We start from the raw sequence: 7,347 nt of genomic DNA on the forward strand, positions 1-7,347 counted from the left end.
CACCAAGGGTGTCGATCGACACCCACACCAAAAATACACAAATTGGTTCGCGGGCGTTACAACTACCGTTCTCTGCTCTTCCCCTTCTCTCCCTTTTCTATCTCTTCTTCCACGAGACTCATCACCACAACAACGTCTCTCCATCATTTCCTTCTTACCGACAACAACATCAACAACAAGAACACAACTTAAGCTTTCCAAGACTCAACGGTCAAGCTGCTGGTGTGTTCTTAGGGTTCATCGACTCTCCTCTCTTGCTGAACAAGGACGGCAACATAGGTGTATACACGCTTACACCATAAACCCTTTGTCGTTATAACTTTGGTTAACTTGGGCTATTAATGGGCTAAAACTTCAATAGCCCACTAATTAAAAATGGGATGTTACAACTCTCCCCCACTTAAAATAAATTTGTCCTCGAATTTGCGAATCAAGTTCCTCCCTCACTTAATTTTCGCCTCAACTTGGAGTGTCCTCTTCCAAGATGACCTGATGACTAACTAACTAAACTTTCACCTCAACAACCTCTGAACACTGACGCAATAACTATATTTCTTTCGTGCTTGTAGCGGAAAGCACTTTAATCAACAATCAACAAAATCATAGAATTCAAGCATGATCAATCAAATCACTAACCATAAGCACACAACAATCAAACAATCAAAATTGTAACACCCTTCCCGCCTTATCGGCCAAGACAATGTGTTATTCAAATGATCCCACCAAAACACTTCTTTTTTAAAATAAAACTCTTCAATCACAAAACTTGTTTCACTTCTCATAGAGCTTTTTAACCTGAGGGAAAAGATAAAAGGGTGAACACAATGACGACATTCTAATCACATTCAACAATCAATGCATAGCATAGAATTAGACTCCACATTCTTGACATACATCCAACAAGCATAACGGTTTCACATAATACTCTACCTAGCATATATAATCATAATAATACTTCAACCATATTTAAACACCAAATTCTCATCATTACACACATTAATCATCAATATCGCTAAACCAAAATCCCATCAGCTTAGCATGGCACGAAACAAATCCCATGTTTGTCCAATCACCATGTACAAAACCAATTCCAGGTTCATACAATTACCAGGCACGAAACAAATCCCATGTTCCGCCCATCACGAGACACAAAACAAATCCCATGTTTGTGTCCCCAACACACAATCTCATTTCATATCACAACACAACGATCATCATGGTTCACATCAGCTCATCATATCATGTCATCATTCATTATAATCATACATCTAATCATCATATCAAAGCATACAATATCAAACAATAGACATATCCAATCACATAGTTTCCAAGCCTATACAAGCAATTCATGAAGAACCTGCTTAGAAAATAATCACTGTGTTTCCGCGATTACCACCCTCACCTTTGCTACTTAAATGGTGGATATCAATTCTCCTTTTACTTTTAATGTCAGACCCAAGATTCATGAAAATTCCTACAAAGCTGCAGCTCCATCCAACCTCATTTTCCAACCAAACATTACAATGTCACCATTTATTCTATACAAACAAGCCTCATAAATACACGGGTAAAACCACAACTAACCGTTAAAATCACAATCCCACCGTTGAATATTTAGGTTGTAGTACCGTGAAGCTTCCCACCAAATCTCAGCTCGATCAGGTAAGTGTTGGACCACCAAACTCTGTTCCAAGGAGATGACCTCGAATCTTATTTTTAGTGTTGCAGGTTTGGACTGTTTCAGATATTTCTTGCGCAGGAAGCAACAAACATTACTTCTTGAGTATAACTCCGATCGGACTTCCGTCAGTTTCTGCGAGTTCCTAGCTTGATGGTGATCACGCCGGTGTATTTGTATTACCATATCGATGTCACCTCCGACGTCAGCGAGCCTCCAAAGATGCCTCCTCCAAACTGTTTTCCCTCCCTTCTTTCCTCTTTCTTATTTTCTTTTCTCCACCCTTATCTACTCCGACTTTTCTCCTCCACCACCACCGAGGCTTTCCACGGCCAGGACATGAATAAACAGATCCCACCTGTGTTCTCCACCACCGTCAACGTCTTGTTCTCCCCTCTCCTTCACGACTACCGTTCTCTCCTCTTCTCTTCCCCTTCTCTCCCTTTTCTATCTCTTCTTCCACGAGACTCATCACCACAACAACGTCTCTCCATCGTTTCCTTCTTACCGACAACAACATCAACAACAAGAACACAACTTAAGCTTTCCAAGACTCAACAGTCAAGCTGCTGGTGTGTTCTTAGGGTTCATCGACTCTCCTCTCTTGCTGAACAAGGACGGCGACATAGGTGTATACACGCTTACACCATAAACCCTTTGTCGTTTTAACTTTGGTTAACTTGGGCTATTAATGGGCTAAAACTTCAGTAGCCCACTAATTAAAAACGGGGATGTTACACTCTGGTGGAACCTTAGCTACATCACCGACTACTAAATCCGGCCTGATAACCCACAGAAAATCTTTCTTTGTCGCTGCCAAACCCCAAGCAAACTCCGCAAGATGTTTCGCACTCATCACTGTTATGCTTCCGAAATTAACATAGATGACACTGTTTGGAGATTTAGTATCGAGCCAATCCAAACACTCCCTATCCTCTCTCCACAAATTTGTTTCCATTTTTCCAGTCTCACTATCCTTGTCCATCTCCCGATTCACAAGTAGTTGGAGTGGTCCAATAGAGTACACCTGAGGGATGATAGATTTAATAGATTGGATGGTGTCCTGTTCGAGCTCATCGAATGTATTGAGAATGATAGCAGAAGCGCGTTTGATTCGGTCAGTCTCATCAACAAAAATATTGAGCATTATGTCGTCAGGATTTGTCGTTCGGATGAAGCTAGGGATGTCTTTTAGTCTTAGATTCCTCGTTGATGGTATCCAATCTATTTTTGTGTCCAACTGCTCCTTGGTTGATAAGAAACTCTCATCTGCCATTCAACCACCATTATATTAGCACAAATTTAATATCTCGATTTTTACGAACAAAAATTAAAATGATTTTATCATAAAGCACCGTATGCAAACTTTTATGCATTTAATTTACAATAATACTACATTTTAATACAGCGTAAAAAAGAGTTACGGTTGGTCACCACAACGACAGATAAAAGTGGCATAGACTACGTATTAAAATAAGTATCTGTATGTATGCATGCATGCACTTCTATTCAAGGTATCATATATAGTTTAAATTATTAAGTGTATATAATTGATAATATACTTCATCAAAAAACGAAATTTTTTTTTGTATGTACCTTTAAGTGGTGATAACCCCTCCTCGATGATGCGATAGAAGTGTAGATAAGCTAAGAAGCCACAAGCACTAGTTGTCCAAAAAACAACATCCGGGACTCCAAGCTCCTCCGCAGCATCAAGAGTAAAGCTCATCATACCGTCCGATACAATACAGCTCACCGGAGGAACATCCTCTGCTGTGTTGATCCGCCTGAGAAGCTCCTTAAATGGAGCTAGGCAGTTCTTCTTTGTGGATTCACAAAGGAGAGGGATGTCCTGTGTGGCGTCCTTGTTTGTCTCGGGTAGACCATCAGGAATAGACTCGTACCGGAAAGAAGGAAGACCGTTGAGGGCTTTGGGTCCACGGGAACGGAGGAGACGTCTGTGGTTGTAGTTGGTGTTGACGAAGGTGACGTGAAAGCCTTTGGCATGTAGGAGTTTAGCCACTTGCAGCATCGGGTTGATGTGGCCTTGAGCAGGGAAAGACACGCAAACTACATGTGGTTTTTGTCCGCTAAGAACGGTGCAAGGTGCCATTTTATTTTTTCTCGTGTGCCAAAAAAGTTTTTTAAAAAGTAGATGTGTATGTGAGTGAGTGACTATGGGAACAGTTTGGCCAGGCTTTAAAGGATTCCACAATGATGGTGAGGCCATACGATTCTCCCACGTAGGGGTTATCGACAAATCTGTCACGTGTGATTTCCTAGACCCGCGCCCGCAGACAGTCTAGCCTAAAGTCGATATGCGGCTAAGAAAAGATTACGATTGTCTACAAGCTAAGTCGAGTGAACTGTAGTCCGTCGGTAAAAAAAAAGCCCAGACGTGTGGCCCTATATGTCAATAAATTCGTGAAGGTAATGCTTCAAATCACGGGATTGAAATTTTAGCTGGTAGTATATAAAGACTATAAAAATGAGAGAGAAAATAACCAAGCCTTTGGTTTGCATGGGTAAACAATCCTGTTAGGGCCTGGATATTTAAATTGTTTAATTAGGCAAACCCTTGTTATACTTATTTCGGAACGTCCAATTTTTTTTTCCGAAAAAGAAATAGAGAGGTGTTTTATGGTATCAGTGCGACGACATTGCTCATGAAGCTTCTTCACTCCCGTTATGTTTCGTGTCTTCTTCGTCTCTAATGGATGCTCCACCAATAGGAATTGAAAGAGCATTTGATGTTACAGACATCGAAATACGTATCTCACATAAGAAATGAGATGAGACATAGACATCCACTCATTATCAAATACATTTTAAATTAGAAACAATGAAGCCTAATATCGTTACAAATTCAAATTTTGACTCAACCAACGTAGTTTATATAGAACTAGATAAGGATCCGCCCGATCTGCGGGTTTAAAATTTTAAAAATTAAATTAAATTTAACAAAAATATATTAAAATTTGTTTTATGTTATTTATAGTTTTTTTTGCTATAATACACTGATTGATATTTATTTACAAACTTTTTATGTATATTAGCATCAAAAGTGTATTTTTAACACCTAAATATATTGTATGTTACAAATATATTGTTATCACCACCAAAAAAATGTTAATATGAATACATTAAGCCAACTATTATATATCTCTTTACTTTCACTTTTGCTTAGTTTTTCAATTACAAAAAGTGTTGGCTCAAATAATATTTCAAATAAAAAATATATTACATAGTATACTAATCAATTATTGTTAAAAAGGTATACTAATCAATGATGTATCATCACAATAGTGTATTACCAACCACGAAGAGAACTTCGGCTCCGCCCTCTTCCCTCCTCCCTCTTTTTTGGAGAGAACCTTGTGTCCAACCTCATCTACCATGAAGAAAACCTTGGCTCCACCTTCCTCCCTAAGATAATCATGCATCCAACCTTCTTTACCTTCTTTCCTTGGGGAGATAACCTTGCGATCAACCTCCTCCACCATAGAGAGAACCTCGGCTCTGCACTCCTCCTATGTAGAGAGAACATGTTCACATTTTTTAGCTATCTCAAAATGGTTTGCTCCAACAACCAAAGAAACTAAAGACCATTTTCTAACGTCACAAAATCTTTTGATAGTAAATAATGTTAAATTTCTTAATGTATTTGTGAAAGCTTCTTTGGCATATATATGATGATGTAGGCTCTGTCTTTATAACGCTCTGACAGCCACCTTCCTTAGTGGGCCCCACGTCCACTCCCGACCCGTAGGCCCATCCATATATGACGGCCGGTTTGTTACATCTGAGAGGCTTTAAATACTTTACAGACCCTACAAATCGCTACATGATATTTCTCTGTGTTTTGTCCTCACTCGTGCAGTTTCTACAATCACTTCCCAGAAGCTCACCCATCATGAAACTACTCCAACTCAAGCACACTTAACTCTGGAGTTCTCTCAGGACCCTTGACCGAAAAGATATGTGCACTTTGATGACATAGGTGGTCAAATCAATTCTTTTAAACCTTTCTGCAAACCAGGGTGTCACAGTCTCCAAGCTCCTATGGATCTTTCAACAATGATTTATGTATTTCCAATCTATCTATCTATTTTTGTTGTAAGCTTGTATTTATTAGCCTATTTTATCCAACCATTAGATTGATGAGATTCTACTCGTTATCTGCTTTTGGGATTTGAATGAGTGTTAATAATTATGTTTGCACACAAAAAAAAGTGTCTATGACCAACTAATCAAGGTTGAGAAATTAGAAAAAAAATTGAGTTGACATAATTAAAGAAATAATAGAAATTATAAGCACGGTAATATATAAATTCCAAGTAATTCAAAGATGAAAATATAAATTAATTAAAATAATCTAAAAATACTATAATAAATTTTAAAATACAGTATTAGAAAAAGACACTTATATATATATATATATTTTTGGGTCAATATATTAATCTTATCTATTCCAAACTAAAAAAGCAGAAAGTATAAGAAAATTTTGGTATAAAAAAGGAAAATTTTACTTTCCCATTAATTTTTTTTTACAAATAGAACAAAGCTGAAAGCAGTGTTTTTGAATAAATTATTTTGTTAGATGAAAAATATAAGACAATCTATGTTTATATAGAAGTGAGCATTTACAAAATTTAGAATAAATAGTTAATTGTATATTTTCCGTAATCCCTAGTCTATTGTTTTTGTAGAATTAATAACTTAAAATTAAAAATAAGTAGATTATGTTATAATTTTGAAATTTATGAAATATATATTTATAATCTCCTTATAATTATTTGTTTTAAGAAAAAACTTTTAAATTTTTGTAATTTTTTGATAATTATTTTTTACATTATTTATATTGTTTTAAAAAAAATATTTTGTTTTCTTTTAAAATTTCAAACCTCTCCTATTATATTAACTTGTACACATGTCAAAATCTTGTTAATGACTAACTTTCAAAACCCAACTTTAAATAATAAGATTATTTTTCTAACGTAGGATTTTTTTTTAAAGTTTAATTATTGTAGTATTTTTAGGATTTTCTCTAGGATAACTACGTGTATTTTTATTGCAAAATTATCTGTATGATTTTTTTTTTATGTTTTTGAATATAGATTTTTATTAATATTTTAATATTTAAAAAATCTACAACATAATAAGATTTTGACACATGTTGCAATATTATGAATTAGTAACTTTTGAAACCATATTTTATATAATAAGATAAGTTTTCAGAACCGATCCTCATAGGAAAGTAGGCTAAGCACCAATACGAAAAGCCCAAATTACATATAGTTCCCAACAAATAGGAAATGCATGGTTTCTTAAAATTCTGCGCAAATATCAACGTCCTTTTGTGCACTATATATATAAGGGTCTTATAATATATTTTATTATTTTTAGCCGTAATTATTTATAGCAATACCTTTTTATTTTTATTTTTACGAAAGTAAGTAATTCGAAATATTTTACCAAAACCTTACATCACTATAAAATATATAAATTCTAATTAATAAATATTTTCAAAATTTGAAAGTTTTCTAAGAACAAAATATTTTTTATTTTATTTTTTTGGAGCCTTTGAAGATGTTTACAAAAACATTTAGATATTTGTAACGAGTTAAAATGCTGTCTAACGGTAGGACCAGTGGGAACTCGCACAAACC

At 35.6% G+C, this 7,347-nt stretch overlaps 1 pseudogene; it reads right to left on the reverse strand.

Moving 5' to 3' along the window:
* The window catches only part of LOC104759355, an 11,614-nt pseudogene extending 7,823 nt beyond the window's left edge, over window positions 1-3,791 (reverse strand).

Source organism: Camelina sativa, chromosome 17 (assembly GCF_000633955.1).
Source record: "Camelina sativa cultivar DH55 chromosome 17, Cs, whole genome shotgun sequence".
NCBI lineage: Eukaryota > Viridiplantae > Streptophyta > Magnoliopsida > Brassicales > Brassicaceae > Camelina > Camelina sativa.